At 37.5% G+C, this 14,513-nt stretch overlaps 1 protein-coding gene across 6 annotated transcripts in view; it reads left to right on the top strand.

Moving 5' to 3' along the window:
• The window catches only part of SPEF2 (sperm flagellar 2), a 164,484-nt gene that overhangs the window by 48,514 nt on the left and 101,457 nt on the right, over positions 1 to 14,513 (top strand). The window lies entirely within an intron of this gene.

Below are 14,513 nucleotides of genomic sequence, written 5' to 3'. Positions count from 1 at the left end.
TATCTACTCTATTCTTATTGCTTTCATAAATCAGGAGACCTGGTAGTCTGCAGCTTAACAAAGATTTGCCTTTCTAACTTTTTTCTTGTTTGGGAAATCATTACCACAGGAACATGCTTGTCTTACCCACATCCTGAAGCAGCTGGTGTGTTTCTTTTGCAGGAAATTATAAGCTTTTGTTAGGAGTATGTGAACATCTATTATTTTGTTTATAGCCTTTGCTGTTTTCCTAGAAATGAAAATTACCCTAGGATTTCTGATATATGTTTGTATGCTATGTTCCTTTTGACTACATGATATAAAATAGACCATATATGTTAGATGTGGATGTTGTCTACATTATTGCTAAAATTACTCAGGATTTTTAATCCTTCAAGTAAATGCATAACTTAGAAATTAATCTTCAAAATAATGATACCCAGACCCACTGTCCTTTGAGCCCACACTTTTAAAGCTTTGTCAGTATAAACTATGATGCTTAAAAGGGCATAAAAACAAGTCTTGCTCATGTACAGATCATATATAGATGCCAAAATTTGGCCCTTATTGCTTAACATCATTTCCTAAATCATTTCCCAAATCGTCACACTCTTTTTATAAGCCGGGTACACGAGAGAGGTCTAGTTCAGGAATGGTACGACCAGGGACATCTTTTATCTCTTCCAGAAAGGAAGCACGAATAGCGTTATGGAGCAGCCAGGACATCACCATTACAGAATGACCATGAGCTATTCAGTAAAGAGTGGGGAGGAGTTCTGAAAACCCAGTGGACCATGGGCAGCATGCTAAGCCAGGAGCCCAACTGCTCTAGAGCAACAGCTGCTCCAGCACAGCCCCCACCCAGCCGCCAGTGGTTCTCAACTGTGCAGTAGACTCCCCTTAGTAAATCACAGACTTCCCCAAATGCAGGTCCTTTTCACGATTCTTACCAACAAATTACCCAGAATTCCACAACATTTGATTTTTATGTAAGCTGCTTATTAGCAGTTACCTACTGAGTGAGTTTGAGAGTTACTAAAATTTGATATTCCTAAGCTAAAATTTGGCCATACTTTCTTGAAGACACAGATTTTTCTAAGTCTCTGCCACAAAACACTTGGGAGTTTGTGAAGATCTGCTGTGCATGCCCACAAACAAGTTGTAATTGGAATTCCCAATTTGGAGGCAGGATGTTTCATGTTCACCCTAAGTTGGTCATGGCTTTAATCGCTATTTTTGTTTTTAATGAAAACTTGCTGTTTAAGTTCATGATCAGTTGAGGTTGCTGTGGTTGCTGGGTTAACCCTACAGTCTGTGTTGTAAGGCACATGTTTATCAACAACACTTTGCACTTTGGCTTATGATTTTCCACTACTAGACTTTAAAGATGCATTTGTATATGTCATGGTTTAACACTTATACACTGCAACAAATGTACACACACCAATCCTCAAATTTGTTTACACAATGGCACATTATCAGGTCTTTTTCTCCTAGAGAATAATAATGTGAGACTCAATGGACCATGGGGTTGTTTCTCTTCCTACATAAATCTCATCTGATTTGTTTGACCCAAGGGCTCCCAACACTATCTTGCTCTTACTCATTAACTCCAGGCTTTGATATTGATCCAGTGGCTTTACTAGATTCAACTTCTGACAGCAGACTCTTCAGCTTTGCTCCCGCCTTGTTCCCTGGCTGGCTTCCCAGTGAATGACCCAGTCTTCACAGTGTATTACTTAATCAGTTCCCATATGGACAGAATTTTAACCTGAAGCCTGTATCACTCAAGTGACATCATTGGGTAACTGACCCAAGCAAGTATACTGATTAATTTTAGTAGATGAGTGGGAATAGATCATAATTATTATTATTTATTTAAAAAATATGTGTTGTATCAGCTCTGGCTGCCATAAGAAAATACTGTAGACTGGGTGACTTAAATAACAGGAATTTATTTCTCACAGTTCCAGAAAGCCCAAGTTCAGGATGCCAGCTGATTTAGTTCATTGGTGAGGACTCTCTTCCTGACTTGCTGATGGCTACCTTGCTGTATCCTTACATAAACAGAGAGAGAGAACTCTGGTCTTCTCCTTAACAGGACACCAATCCCATCATGGGATCCCACCCTCATAAACTCTTCTAAACCTAATTACCTCCCCAAAGCTCTGCCTCCAAATACCATCACAGTGGGGTTAAGGCCTCAACATATTAATTTTGGAGGGACACAGCTAATTTTGTAACATATATGTCTATTCAGGACACACAAAATGTCTCAAAGTACAAACTTGCCAATCAAGTATAAGAACTCTTAATATCAAATGAAATTATTTTATTGCTTTTTATCCCCTGTTGAGAAAGAAGTCTAAACACCTTGTTTTTTGACTATGAAGATATGTTTATGTCTTTTGTTTCCATACATTCAGGAATGTAGCTGCCTTTTAAGTAGGTAGGGTAAGCAGTTGCTTTCATGTTCTTAGTTGAGATGTTCTGTTAGTCATTCTGCTTTGAAATTTCTGCCTGCCATTGGACTTAATGCCCCACATTATCACTCTTTTGGATTAAGACTTCAGAAGTATCTGTTAAAATACAAACACTTCCCAAGATAAGTAACAAGAATAATGATCAACATCCAAATAGCTAGGAAAGAAGTTTGGGACTGAAAGGAATATTCTCACTACTATTCTAGTTTAGTTTATATGTCATACATTTCATGGTTTCAGTTTCTTCTCCTTTTTTGCTTGGAGTTTTGCCTCCAACCCCCTAGATTTCTCCCAAAATAGTAAGGCTAAATGGCTGGATTTTTCAAATTAAACTTCATTATGTGGCTGTGTCTTGTTGAAGTCACCAGTATGCCCTAAAATAGGGCATATTCATGTAGTCATCCATAGTGATACTAACTTACAGAACAGAGTGTCAATGTATTGGTTTCCAAAAGGAGCCATAATTGCTCTAGACCTGTGGTTGTCAAGAAATATGACCGTCTTCTAACTCCTGTGGATCAAGGGTTTCAGAGGGCTGGAATAGGTTTGGCAGAAGTCTGGGACTTCTGTCTGTGGGGTGAAGGAATGGAAGGAGACCTTAGGTATAGGAAGGGTATTTCACTCCAAATTACTATACTTAGGTGACAACCTAAATTTGTTAGAGAACCATGCTAGTAATGGTATCAAGTTCAAGGCATTAGACCAGAATTAAAAAATGGTTTACAAAGCCAAATGATTGATACTCAGATAGAATGAGGGGTGAGAAAGATATAGCCAAGGAAGAAGAGTTTTGGATGGGTGACATGAATAAAACTAGAGTGAATGTCTACCATCCATTATTTGCTCTTGATCACATAGATTAGAGAGAAGCCAGTCCTTTCCTAGGCTTCCTCTCATTTGGGGTGAGGCAAGACAAAGGATGGGTAGGGCCTCCCTAGGCTTTCAACCACTGATTTTCTGGTTCATCCTATACTTACTATGCCAACTACAGGAGCCAGCTTCTATGCATCAAGTCCAGCTTATCTTCAATCAGTTACTCATACTGCCCACCTAATATCATAGAACAGCCTTTGAAGATCTGAACTCTAAAATTATGTCTTGTCAGCTAAATATAACAAGAGCACATAGGATTTTTGTTTTGTTTTGTTTTGTTTTGTTTTGTTTAGATTTTAGGGATCCCTGGGTGGCTCAGCAGTTTGGTGCCTGCCTTCGGCCCAGGGCGTGATCCTGGAGTCCCGGGATTGAGTCCCACATCGGGCTCCCTGCATGGAGCCTGCTTCTCCCTCTGCCTGTGTGTCTGCCTGCCTCTCTCTCTCTCTCTCTCACGAATAAATAAATAAAATCTTATTTATTTATTTATTTATTTATTTATTTATTTATTTGACATACACAAACACACACACATACACACACAGAGGCAGAGACACATACAGAGGGAGAAGCAGGCTCCCCACAGGGAACCCGATGTAGGATTCAATCTCAGGACTCCAGGATCATGCCCTGAACCAAAAGCTCAACTGCTGAGCCACCCAGGCGTCCCAGAACACATGGGATTGTTAATCTCAAGAAACTTGAATGGATCTAAGAAAGTGTGAGTTTTGGTGTGGGGTGGGTATATTGGGCTGAGAACCAAAAACCCTACCACCTGGGAGACTCTCCCACCCCACTCTTCCTACCTAGTACCTCAGACCTGTCAGTCATATTCTTTGATACACTGGACTTACAGTAGTGTTATCATACACTACTTTCATACATTGGATAGTCACCTCCAAGCTTTTTTGGGGCCTATACCTCTTTAAGGTATCCACCTTAGCAGTGAAGCAAAGAAAATAGAATGCAGGAGTCATTACTATGAGATAGAGTATTCCCTGTGGAAAAATTCTGCGTGAATTTTTCAGTGTTCAGATAAGTAGACTAAATCATAGTGTCTACACACTTTGTGATATTAGAGAAATTTCAACCAAGTCTGTCTGACTATTCCTAGCTGGACAATGGCAGCAGATAGGTGAATTCAGATTTAGAAGCTTCTGGAAAAGTTACTTGAGCAGCAAGACCACAGAAGTTAGTATAGAAGTGATCTTGAGGGAGACTACCACCTCCCTGATAAATAGAATGCGGTTTGAGCAACTAAGGAATGAAATTTACTTTTTTTTTTTTTTAATAAGGACAGCCACCACACCAGAACTGTTTGGTGGCCCTGGCATAGGAAGGGCTCTGATATAAAGTCCAGTATGATGCTGTCCCAAGGGCATTTGGAGTCAGGAGAAATGTAAGCTTTAGAGTCTCAACTTGTTTTAGCTCCAGGTATTTGTGCTTTGGAAAACATTGGGCTAGACACACAGTTGCTGTAATTCCCAGTGTGCCATGTTTAATGCCTTGGAAGGTCTTTGGCCGCTTGCCAGAGCAGAGAATGGATCCAGGAGTAGGAACCTGTCTTTAAAGATTTTATTTACTCATTCATGAGAGACAGACAGAGAGAGAGAGAGAGAGAGAGGCAGAGACACAGGCAGAGGGAGAGGCAGGCTCCATGTCAGGAGCCCGATGTGGGACTCGATCCGGGGACTCCAAGATCATGCCCTGAGCCGAAGGCAGATGCTTAACCACTGAGCCACTCAGGCATCCCAGAACCTGCCATTTTGGGTCAAATAAGCTACTCTCCCACTGGTACCCTCAGTGAGTCACTGTGAATATGTCTGAAATAAAAATGCTAAGTAAGTAGAAGCCCTTGCATATTGTTTGTATCCAATTCGTCACTGAATTTCAATAACTTACTGAAATGTAAGTTTTTAGGACAGAGGATCTCTCAGAGTGACTTAGTCTCAGTTCCCCCTACTAATCAGACCTATAAGTCAAAGTGATCAGCCCCATGATTCTGGCTGCCTAATACATAAGTGATCAAGTGGCTCAAAGTTTTAGGAAAAGAAGCCTGCCCCTGTTTGCAAGTGCTGAGCATTCTGAACTTCTGGATTTGTTACCAGCTAGAGTGAGTGGGCCGCAGAGTGAAGTGGGAGGTTTCCTCAAGTGTGAGCCTATAAGCTTTGACAGAGATGAGCATCACATGCTACATGGTTGACAGTGACCAACTTGAATTTCCCTCTAAAAATAAGTCCAAGATTGATGGCGTCTGTTGCCCTAGGTCTTCTTTTGGGCAAGGTTAGAATTAAACATGTGTGTTTCCATAACAGTAGATCGGGGCAGATTGGGGAAGGCTACTGCTGGGACAGAAATGATCAGATTTCTGAGTGAAAACCATTATTTGATTAAGACCAGTTCAGATTTCCTGATGAATTGGAATTAACCATGAGACTGATTGATAGACAGGCACTGCTGATTCCTGATCCTGCTTCTGACCAACACAGTCTTCAGCTCAGCATGGCAGGGGAAGTAGAGTTAACCTCTTCCTTCCCCTCATTACCATGAGTCACATTTGTATTTCCTGGTGGTAGAGAATGGTGTGGCCCAGTCTGAACACTCTAGCACGGAGGGGTGTGGAGGTATGCCTTCTCTCTGGAGGTGCATCTCCGCTGCCACTGTCAGTGTGAACTGCACATCCCCACCTCCCTGGCTTCTCTGGAATCTGAAGGCCAGACTGTTTGCCAGAAGGTATGGTCAGGAAGCCTTTAATACTCAGACCTGACTGGAGGTCAGGTGACTCAGAAAGGCTGCCAGGCTCACTCAGTAGGGCCAGTTCATCTTTTCAACTTGTCCTGAGACCTTTAATCTGGGTCCCTACATAGAATCCATTCCATGACAACTCCTGGACGAGAAGTCAGAATTCAGATGCACATTAGCCAACTGCTATGTCCTCTCTTCCTCCTTGTCAAAGGCAGTATAAGGCAGTATCAGTCCTTTCCATTGGCCCCTGGCTATCAAACAACTACCATATAGTGGCCAAGAAACACTCAGGCTACCAGGTTACATGAGCTGAACTCCCCATCAGACAATTCATCCAATTACCCTTTCTGTTTCTCCTGAGAATTCTGGCCAGTTGTCAGGAATTTTTAAATCTAAATTGCAGATCTTGGCAGTTCTTCCAGATTCCTTCAAGATTTAGGGGTGATTGGAAGACAGAAGGCTCAGGAAAGGGAGACAAAGAACACAGCTTCTGAAAGCTACCAAGTTTTATCCTACTTCTTCTCTGTGGAGTATGGTTTTTTTCTGAGTGCTAGATTTCCCAAGCACAGTACCTGGAATATGGCCACTTGACTTTCCGTGTTGTCACAGTAGTAAATGTGCTTCCCTAATGTCAGATCCCTTCTGGTAGGAGACAGGAGAGATCCAGACCAGAGGTCAGCCAGGAGAGCTGGTGCCAGGGCTTGAATTCTTAGAGCTGGAACCAAGACGGTCAGGATAATTTAGCTGAAAACAGGACGAGGCAGGGGTGGGCTCAAGCCAAGTCCTTTGAATACACCATTGATCAAAGCTGAGATTGGGTGAAAACCAGACTAGAAAATGAAAACAAAGGCAGGGCCTGGAAGCAAGGCAGAGCTGAAACCCAATAGGACTCATATTAAAGGCCTGGAAACAAAGTAAGGAAGCCCTGGTCAATTGCCACAAAAAAAGCTAGAATGCCTGCCACTTACTTTTTATTATCTGCCAGTCAGAGGTACATGGTTGGGTCAACCTAGTTTCGCAGACACAAGGAAAATAGCCAGTTTGGAGTATGAAATTAACCAGGTCACAGGCAGCTTGCCACAGAGCAGCTCTTACCTTACATACAGGCTGCTCTTATCTGCTCAGGACTCTGAGAAACCTCTGGCAGAGCTTCTTACCAAATTCCAAATTTATAAATTTATTTAAGTTTACTGCATTTTCACTGAGATGCTGTGTTATTCCATTAAAAAAAAAAAAGATGCCTTGATTTAATAGAGAAACTCCCTCAAAGTCATGCTGCCAACCATTACTTCTAGAAATGGTTCCAGGATTAGCTCATTTCATACATAGTGTATGGATTCTTGTTAACTTCTGTGAGGATGATATTTTCTGATCTTGTTCCTAGATTTTGGGTTGTGTTGTGTCTAAATCATCTTTGTACTTGATCAAAATTACTAAAATGTAATATCCATGTATCCACTCATTTATTCAGTTCATGTATGTTTAGCCTATACTACTGATTGCTTGATTCATTAATTCACCCAATAAATATTGACTATCTACTATGTGCCAGCACTGTTCTAAGTATTGGGGATATGAAGTTGATTAAGATAGGGATTTTTCTCCTGCTGCTCACAGTTTAGTGGAGATGAGGGTAAAAAAAAAAAAAAAAAATTCCAGAGCATGATGTTAAGTGTGGGTAAGCATTGGGAGGTTATGAGGACATAGTGAAAGGGGTGAGTTTTAGTGAGTTGTATAGTATGAGCAAAGTCATATTTCAGGTATCATCACTTCCTCACTTCTTGCAGAGGGATGTGCAAGAGAAAGCCAGCCATAGTAGTTGCACGATTAAGGCAATTCAAATGTCTGTATGATGGAGTTGTGGTGCATCAGCTGTACTCTGAAAGGTGCATAGCCTCTTTTTATGGAGCTGCTACTTGTGGTGTTTCTTTAAGATAGTTTTTTAGAAGCTTCTATCTTAAGTCCTTTGACCATACTGTACCAAAATAATCTGTCAGTTGTTGGGTTCTATTTTATATAGGTTCAAAGATTGCATTTCAAAAAAACCCAAGGAAACCAGCAGGTGTCAAAAACACCGTGAGTATTGTATTCCCTAAGAAGTTCTTTCTCTCTCTTAAGAGAAAAGGCATCTGTCTTGGGTTTTTTTTTTTTTTTTTTTGGAGGCATCAGTAATTGAATTATAAGACAGGTAGAGCCCACCAACCTGAGACTATCTGGGGTACTTCAGGCCATGCAGATGTTGGTGAGTTCTAACAATCTATGAGATCAAACTGGTCAATTATGTGTGCTTTCAGACTAGTACCCCACTCTACAAGAGCAATATTTGGATGTCATTACCAAATATCACTGACATGATCCAATGTTTTTTTGTTGAATGTTGTGTTGGTGGCACTCAGATTTTATGGATGGTGATGAATATCTCCCAAGGCCAAGATCCTGGCTATCCAAGTTGATCAAAGTAAACTGTGTCTGCCCCCTCTTTAAAAGAGTAGATGAGGAAGCTTTATTCCTAACTTGGATATTTGGAAGTGGCAGGAAATGAGACTGAAGTATATTGGCTTGAGTCCAAGGGTAATCATGTACACAGAAGTAAACAATTTGTTGAGAAAACTATGCAGCTCCACCGGCAGCATCATTTAACCACTTGGATAATGTGGCAATTAGAGAGGGCATCTAATGAATTGAACACATGGATGATCTCAGGCTTGCCCTTGAAGTGTACACTTCAGTCTACATTCAAGGACACTGTCTCCAAGCAGATGCTATCTGTAAATGCTCATGTTGTTTTTAGCCATGGTTAATAACAGGGGGATGAAGGATAATAATACACCAAAGCATAGGAAACAAAACGGATATGATAGACTGGAAGTAACCAGAATCAGAAGTCTAGGTAACCATGAGGTACCTACAACATGATATAGAGAACCATGTGAATGTGAGTGGGGATCCAGACTGGAAAGTAGTGTGTTATGTCCATGCAATTTATGAAGATAGGAAGAATAGATGGATACTATGGTCCCAGGAATTCAGAATTCAGTTTCTGGAAAGATCAATGTAGATCAATTAATGAAAACAGTGAGGGTAAATAAGTTATGACTTTCAACCAAGGGCAGAGGCTGTTTATCCTATTGTAATTTCATGGTCTCTGTATGTCAGTAGACAAGAATTCACAGAGACAGGGCCCGTAGGTATTGTTGGATCTTGAGTCTTGTACCTTCTCAAGTATGCATACTGATGGTATTTATGCAAGGATAATAAAAATATTAAGTTAAAGACATCTTAATAATTATTTTACATATATGGCAGTTTCTATTAGTCAAGTGCTAGTGTCATGGAGCACATCTACACGGAAAAAGTGTCCCATGAAAGCAATAATTTGAACCAAGTGGTACTTACCTAGTATTGCCCACTCTAGGCATCAGAGTCTTGAAACTAGTAGTCAGGTATCTGTTTATAACAATACTTGAAGGATTAAAAATTGTACATCTTATTATATAATTTTTGTCTAATAAAATTTTATTATATGATTAATGTAATTATATATAACAAACCATGTAAATAAAATAGGGATCTGGTAAAAGAAAAATCTAGTTTGTCTTCACTAATGAATGAAAAAAACTCTTTAGCTCATTGTAGTTTAACTAGTAATCTTCATTCTGCTCTGACTTTCCCTTTTTCCAGTTCTTCTGACCTCCTTTTCACTCATCATGTTCTTGTTCTAACCTGAGATGATTACTTTGACTTACCCTTTTATCTTTGTCTTTACATAGAAATTTTATCGACTGTATTTTTAAGATGATCTGCAAAATGTGTTCCACCAAATCCTTAATCTCCTTATCTCCACAGGTTGGGCTTCAGTCCTAAGCAATCAAAGAAAATGTTCTCTGCATGGTCAACATTCTATCTCATTGTGTTTGGCCACTGTTCTATACCTCATTCAGTGATGGAACAGGGCTTTGTTCTGATCCCTTTGTGAGGAAGATGCCTCTCTGATGGGGGTGCAAGCTGCATGTGGTTTCTCCTGTTGCCAGCCCTCCTATGTGACACTATTAAGTGCCTCCAACAGTGGCCTGAGAACGTTTTTAGTTGAGCATTTAAAGTGCATGATCACATAGGCTCCTCACACAAGCATTTCATTCAATCTTCACAGCAACCCTGTGAGATAGATCTTATTATCACACGAAAGATAAGGGAATCACCCGAGTACAAAACAAGCAAGTAGTAGAACTATGGAAGCTAGGTCATCTGATTTCAGTCCTAGGCTGGTTCCTTTATAACAGATTAAATGACTGCACCACACAAAATCATTAGAACATTGGAAACTTTTCACTTAAAATGGGCCTTGGACTTAAAACTTTTTTTTTCTTAAAATAACAATTTCTCTGGTTTGTTTTTTAATTTGGTTCATTTCTAATTGGTCACATTACATAAAATAATTATCATTTGTCTAATTTAGAAGTATAAATGATTCCAACGAATGAAAGCAGAAGCAAGCAATAGATTCTAATGCAATCAGTGATGATGGAAAGCAATTCAGTATTTAGCTAATTATGAACAATGCATATAATTATTATGCACAGAATTGTTAGAAGAACTGAAGACATTAAAACAAAATAAATTTTACAAAGAAAAGACAGTTTGTATACAAGTGGCAATCAGATAAAATTATATTTATGTAGTAGTAAATTCCACCAATTTTAAAGGAAAACCAATTATGAATTCTTTGGGGGATTTTTATTTGTTTCAAAAAGCATTTCCTTACCTCAGAATGTTGTTGTATCAGAAATTCTGTCAGTAAGCCAGGCAAGTCTTCTATAGCACTCATCAAATCTGTCAGCTTATATTCTGAGCAAACATTTTTTTTGTCAGATATTGGATGGATATGAAATGAATACTGATAAAAGGAAATGTAACAACATAGATGTGTATTTATTAATGTACTTAATAATACAGAGCATATATAAAAACATGCATACACTTATATATGACCTAGCATGTGTGAATATTTATGCTATGTCATATAGAATATATTAATATAAATATAACAAATACTAAGATATAAATCCTGACGTATAGTCAGAACAAAGACATATGTCTTCCTCTCAAACAAAAAATGTCGTAAGACAATTTAGATTAGCAGAAGTTGAAAAATTGGTCAGTGTTTTCGTGAAGAAATATAATGAACTGTCTTTTGTTTTTGTTTTCATGAAGGCATATGTTTTTGAGGGAGCTCAGTTTCTCCCCCAGTGGCTACTGCTCCTGTTTTTCCATCTCAATTATTTGGACTAAGAAGATTAAGTTAAGGTGGTTGGGGGCAAGTTGACTGGGGGCAAGGGACATAATAAAAAAAGTACTAATAAAATGGATCACCTTTAATAAGGATTGGGGAAGACTTACACATGATTTTTTAAAAAGCTGATAAGCTGATATATCTTGAATTCATAATGTTCTGCACCACTGAAACAATACATTAGAGCATTTTGAAGTTGAATAAATAGGTTGCATGTACTAATTCCAAATAATCTTTAAATTTAAATTTAGTTACCCAACATTTAGTACATCATTATTTTCAGATTAGAGTTCAGTATATTTCCAAGTAATCTTCAAATATATCATAAATGACATATATTTCTACTCTGTTTCTGGTAGATTGTGGATGGAATATTTATATAATGAAATTGTTACCTACTTACGTTACTAAATTTTTTATATTCACCAAAGATAATTTTTTAAGATCTTTAAGTGACTTCAGAAAAATACTATCGGACCTAATTTTGCAGTGATATATGTGTAAATTAAACTCTAATTCTTAGGTTTTTATATCTTTAATTATTTTTATTATATTTTATTATTATTATGGTGATGTTACAGCAACTTTGGGCACGTTAGAAAATAAAATAATGTGCTAATTTACTCTCCCACTGATATTGAATGAGAAGTATGACTAATCTTTTTGTGTTAAGCAAAATATGATGCATCACTGCTTTATCTGGATATCTTTATTTCTGTGAATTTGAACCTTGCTTCAAAACCTTGTCCATTTTCTATTTTGGGTACTGACTGTTCATATTCTTTGTGCCTTTTTTTCTGTTGGGATATTTTTCTTTTTCATATTATTGCTTACAGCTTTTTATAAACTAAGACTCTTAACCCTTTGTCAAACATGATGTGTTTACAGACAGTTTCCTTTTGTTCTTTATTTTAAAATTGTGTGTATGTAAGTATGTTTATGTGGGGGGAGTGTAGAATATTTTATTTTTATATAATCAGATTTATCAGCCTTTTATTTTATGGTTTTCATGGAACATATAAATGTTCATCCAGATTTTGGGGCATTCATTATTTCTTGGTTCCAAAATCTATTTTCATGAAAAATATAAGGATATCCAACTTTGTTATTTTCACATATATGGGCATAAATTATTCTAATACCGATTGTGAGATAATCTCCTTCTCTGCAGCTGTGAAATATAAACCTTATTATGTACTACATTTCTACATATACTTAGCCTTATTTATAGAATTTATATTTTTGTGCACTGATGAAATTTATATCTTTCTGAAACTCATTTTTTTCATTATTCATTTTATTTATCTATTTTAAAGATTAAACATTTTTTTTTTATGAGAGAGAGAGAGTGGACAAGCAGGGGGACTTGTAGAGGGAGAGGGAAAAGCAGGCTCTCTGCTGAGCATGGAGTCCAAGGTGAGGCTTGATCCCAGGCCCCAGAGTTCACCACCGAGCCGAAGGTAGATGCTTAACTGACTGAGCCACCTAGGTGCCCCTCTTTTTAAAATTTAAATTCAGTTAGCCAACATACAGTACATCATTAGTTTAAGATATAGAGTTCAGCTACTCATTGTTGCATGTAATACCTAGTGCTCATCACACCACATGCCTTCCATAATGCCCATCATCCAGCTACCCTAACCCCTCCCACCTCCCCTCCATAACCTTGTTTGTTTCCTATAGTTAAGTCTCTCCTGGTTTGTCTCCCTCTCTGATTCCTATGATCATCTGTGCTATTTCTTGTATTCCACACATGAGTGAAACCATATCATTGTCTTTCTCTCCTTGACTTATTTCACTCAGCATAGTACTCTCCAGTTCCATCCATATCAATGTAAATGGTAGGTAGTATGCTGAGCGAAATAAGTCAATCAGAGAAAGACAATTATCATATGATTTCATTCATGTAGAAATTAGGAAACAAAACAGAAAAGCACAGAGAAAAGAAGGGAAAAATAAAATAAGACATAATAAGAAATTGGACAAAATATAAGAGACTCTTAACCATAGGAGGCAAGGGTTGCTGGAGGGGAGAGGGATGGGAGGATAGGATAACAGAGTAATGGGCATTATGGAGGGCATGTGATGTGATGAGCACTGGGTGTTATATACAACTGAAGAATCTCTGAGCTCTACCTCTGGAAACCTAATGATGCACTAATGTTAATTAACTGAATGTTAATATAATAAGAAAATTTTTAAAGTTTTTTTAGATATCCTTAAAATCTCTTGTTTCTTTCATAGTATGTTACAAAATTGATACTTGCTTTCCTCACCTTTGTTCAGAATTAGTAGCAATTTCCTTATTGTCTTTAGTCTGGACAAGTTCTAGAAATATATAAAAAGTATCTTGATAGTTGTGCTCTCTACATATTTCCATTTTTATGAGTTCCTCCCTCATTTATTTATCTAAAATTATATTTTCCTATTTTAACACTTTGTTTCCCTTTTTTAAATTTTAGATCTGGCATTGTATGGGGCTATGACTTTTCCTCTGAGTACAGATTGATCCCATACCATATTTTTAATAAATCTATTGTTTTAATGTTCTTTTTTGGACATTTTTAATTTTAATTTCCTCTTTAATCCCAGAATTATTTTAAAAGAATGCTTTTAATTTTTAAATGTTTATATTTCTCATATATTTCTAAAGTCAGTTTCTAGTTTTGTTTCAGAGATTGTGGTCTGTAGTTTGTTTTTAAACCTATAGTTATTTGATCATTTCAGCAAGAAACTCAAAGTAACTGGGAGTCAAACAACAGATTTAGAGCACACCATATTGGGCATGAATGTTCTCCTTTATTTTTCTTATAATAAAATATTTTAAAATCAGTTTAGTATTTGCATAAGATAGCAGATAACTATTATTCTCTTTTATCTGTTTACTGAGGGTAGCTTCAATTTAAGTATCTTTATGCTCAACCTGAGTTACAGTTTGTCTCGATAAACTCAATATGCTTACTTTCATAAACTGTTAAGGATTTTTGAGTTTTTCATTTTTATTTTTACATAAGAAGCTCATTTTTTTGTTCTCTACTATGAACATATTATTTATGTTATTACTCACTTATGTAATATAATTATTTAAAGTTTTACTTTTGTTTGCTATAATTTATGTTTATTTTCAATATTAAAATTTTGTATAT

Source organism: Vulpes vulpes, chromosome 4 (genome assembly GCF_048418805.1).
Source record: "Vulpes vulpes isolate BD-2025 chromosome 4, VulVul3, whole genome shotgun sequence".
Lineage (NCBI taxonomy): Eukaryota > Metazoa > Chordata > Mammalia > Carnivora > Canidae > Vulpes > Vulpes vulpes.
Note: the sequence above shows the minus strand (reverse complement) of the source record. Positions and strands in the feature narration are given on the sequence as shown.